The sequence below is a fragment of the Triticum urartu genome, chromosome 3 (assembly GCF_003073215.2).
Source record: "Triticum urartu cultivar G1812 chromosome 3, Tu2.1, whole genome shotgun sequence".
Lineage (NCBI taxonomy): Eukaryota > Viridiplantae > Streptophyta > Magnoliopsida > Poales > Poaceae > Triticum > Triticum urartu.
In genome coordinates, this window is record NC_053024.1 from 96143893 (window position 1) to 96148145 (window position 4253).

Below are 4253 nucleotides of genomic sequence, written 5' to 3' on the forward strand. Positions count from 1 at the left end.
TGAAAGAAAACCAACAAGTGGGTCCAAAGGAATTGCAGAAGAACATCAAAGATAAGTTCAAGATAGATTTACCATACATGAGGTTGTTCAATGGTAAACAACATTCTATGAATTCTATTTATGGTAACTGGCAGGAAAGTTTTCAATTGTGGTATTCATTCAAAGGTGAAGTGGAGAGGACAAGCCCAGGTAGTATTGTAGATATTGATCACCACACCATGGAGTACACATTCAGGGGAGTGACAAAGACCAAGGAATGCTTTAGGAGGGTTTTTGTCTGCTTTGAGGCTTGTCACCGGGGTTTTTTGGTAGGCTGCAGGCCTTATTTGGCTATTGATGCCACTTTTCTCACAGGGAGGTTTAAAGGACAATTAGTAGCAGCTTGTGCAGTTGATGCACACAGTTTTGTATTTCCAGTTCCCTACGGGTGTGCTGGAGACAGAGTCTGGGGAGAGCTGAACTTGGTTTTTGCATAATCTGCGCCGGACTATTGCACATCCCAATGGGTTGGTCATTCATACAGATGCCTGCAAAGGTTTAGAAGTGGCCATGGACAATGTGTTCCCTGGAGTAGAGCATAGGGAATGCATGCGTCACCTTGCTGCAAATTTCATGAAGAAATTCAAAGGAAAGGTGTATACCGACAATTTATGGCCAGCATCTTTGACTTGCATTGTGAAGAAGCACAACTACCACTTGAGGCAGTTATACATGAACCCCAAAATGAAAGAATACTTGGAAACACACCACTCCAAGTTATGGGCCAGAAGACAATTCAGTGAACTGAGCAAACTTAACTATGTGCACAATAATCTAGCAGAGTCTTTCAACTTAACGATCCAGAAACTAAAGGGTCATTATGTGGTGGATTTGCTTGACAGGATCAGGATAGAATACATGCAGAAATTCCATTATCGTGCAGGGATAGCCGAGGCAAAATTCATGGGCCACATTATCATCCCTGTCATGATGAATGAACTGAAGCAGAAAACAACAGGCTTGAAAATGAACATGACTCTTTTCTCGGGTACCACAGCAGAGATATCAAATTTGGATAAAGAGAAGAGGGAATGGAGATATCCAGTGGATTTAGAAGCTAGAACTTGCAGTTGTAGGCAATGGCGGATAACTGGGTTGCCATGCATTCGTGCCTTGTTTTTCATCACTTCTCTCCCAGGTCCAGCAGGGAACATACAGCAGTATGTGCATGATTACTACTTTGTTGCAAGGTTCAAAGCCACATATGCTTATGCCTTGCCTGCTATGGAGGGAAAACAACAATGGGACATGGTGGACCCTGGATTCAAGCTTTGCACTCCAGTTCTGAAGAGAGCAGCAGGTAGACCGAGGAAGAGTCGAATCAGACCTCGCAGCGAAGGAGCTGGACTTGGAGCGAGGAAGCGTAAGTGCACAAGATGTGGTGGGTCTGGTCATTTCAGTAAGTATTGTGATAACACAGTAGATCCAGAGTTCGGAGAGAGTTTCGATGAAGGCTTCGATGATAATGTTGGTCAGTAGCCGGTTGCCTCAACAGATGATGAAAATGATGGTCAACAGCCGGTTGCATCAGATGAGGATTTTGACGAGGTTCCAAATGATGATGGTCAACAGCCGCATGATTTTGACGATGATCCAAAATATCCTCCAAATAATGATTCAAGTGAGGCTTCAAATGGTGATCCAAGTGAGGCTCCAAATAGTGATCATGGTGATCCAAATGAGGCTCCAAATGGTGATCATGATGATCCAAGTGAGGCTCCAAATGATGATCCAAGTGAGGCTTCAAATGGTGACCAACCTTCTGTAGTTGTGAGTTCTGCTAGGTATGTAAATCTTGCAAGGGTCAAATACTATTGTACATTTATCACTTGACATGATCACATTACCCTCTATGCTTTGCACAGCTCTATGATAGATTTGAAGAAGACGCGCAAGGTACCAACAACCAAGAAGAGAAGAGAAGAAGCAATGAGCACAAGGTGCACGAGGAGCAAAGTGATGGCAAGAAGCTCAAGGAACAGACAGAAGCCCCAACGCTATTTATGAATAAGGGTTACCCTATGAATAATTATGAAACATTATGAATAATGTTGTATTTTTGTTGGATGATGTTGGACCTATGTTAGTACTATGTTTGACATGATGTTTAAATCTGTTGGATGATGTTTGAATGAGCACGTGGTTTTTCCTTTTTTTTGATTTTTTTGAATTTTGTTTTGCTCATTCGAATTCTGGTCAAACCTAACTTTGACCAAGATTTAAACAAGTCTAAAACATCAAAATGAAAAATTAAGCATGGATCCTTCTTAGTCAATCCAAAATGAAGCTCTGGTGAGGTTTTTGAAATTTTCATGAAAAATGTGCTAAAAAGAGGGGTCCAAAGATAGAGTAAACGGCCTCATTTCTAAGTAAGGTTTTTTTCGACCTTGTCTAAATCAGCCAAATAACTTTCCTACACATATATCCTATATATACAGACTATGTGCGTTGGTTTTTCCATTTTTTAATTGTTTTTATTTGTTTTGATCATTTGAATTCTGGTCAAACTTTACTTTGACCAAGATTTAAACAAGTGTAAAACATCAAAATGAAAACTAAGCCTGGATCCTTCTTAGTCACTCCAAAATGAAGTTGTGGTGAGCTTTTTGAAATTTTCATGTTCATTTCCCCAAAACACTTGTCTTCACGCAGACTAAGGCATAGCCTAGTGGTGGGAAGGGGCTGATGCCTTCCCACCCACCCAGGTTCAAGGCTTGGTACTTGCAATTTGGGTTTGTTGCACCAATTATACTATAGGGGGTTCCCTTACAGTCTTTCTGTCAAAAAAAACACTTGTCTTCACTTCATACAAGAGAGTTTGAGATACTCGAGATATCACACAATACACATGAAACTTATCGTTCAAATGTATGTAAACCTTGTTTATCAACTTAAATCATTAGTATATGACATAAGAAGACTATGTGCGCAGGTTTTTATTTTTCTGATTTTTATTTAATTTATTATGATCATTTGAAATCTGGTCAAACATAGCTTTGACTGCTTCAAACCCCTCCCAAACCCTGCTAACCCTAGCGCTAAACAAGGACCGTTCATCTAACCCTAGCGACGATCAAGGGTCGTCGATCTAACCCTTCTAGAAGAAATCTGCGGGGAGGAGGGGGGTGATCCGCGAGATGCAATCTGATTGGCTGGGAGATTTTTTTTTAAACAAATATCGGGCGCGCTGGATGGACTGTTGGGCCGTCTCGTTGTGTGGGCCTGAGACCGCAGTAAATAGCCCGTCTCAGCCTTTTCAGGCCTTGCATGCATGGGAGGCGGCGACGTGTGTTTGCATGCGCGGGAGGCGAACGTGCATGCATGCGAGCGAAGCGAGCGAGGCGCGCTAGGCAAGCTAGGCTAGCGAGGTGAGCTAGGTGGTTTAGGGCAGCGAGTCAGATGCACCGCCCGGTCAAAGAGCTATGCAGTAATTCAGATGCACGCACGCGCCCCATGCATCGTTTTCGTGCAAAAATTAAAGAGTGCAAAATGTAACGGACACACACACGTGTCCGGATTCACACACGCACCGTTCTCGTCCTTTCTCTCTTCCTCTCCCACCCACAGGTTTCTAAATGGGGTGCCTCTCTTCCTCTCCCACCCACAAGCCAGATCATCCGATCCATTCTCTCCAACTTGAAACACCCAAGCGACCGAGACCTCCCAAGCGAGACCAAGTGAAGATGCAGTTCAACGGGCCGACCTTCAATCGTCCGCCTGTCATGCCGGAGCTGCGCTACCCATCGGGCGTGCTCGTGGAGAGGGAGCTCCGTGTGTGGGCTATTTCAAGGTGGAGGGGTTCCGTCGGACTCAGCCGCGCCTTCCTCAGAGCCGGCTATGCCCACCTCCCACGGGGCTCGCCTAGGATGTTCACCCTCAACGAGGTTCGTGACCGTGGCGACATCCTCCTACTGCTCACGGTCACCTTCACCAACCTGTTTGACGCGCGTGAGCTCCTCGGCCAAGTCTTTTGGTGCGGCTGCGAGGCCATCTTCTTCACCGTGTACAACATCTACACCAACTACGAGAGCATCTTCTTCACCGTGTACAACATCTACACCAACTACGAGAGCATCTTCCCCACTCAGGCCAGATGCACTCCCTTCCCTATGACGAGGAGGAGGAGGTGTGAAGATGAAGACGGTGTTGAAGGGGCGCACGGCCAAGGTGAAAGAAGGAGGTCAATATGAAGATGTTCAAGCCCGGAGTCAAGC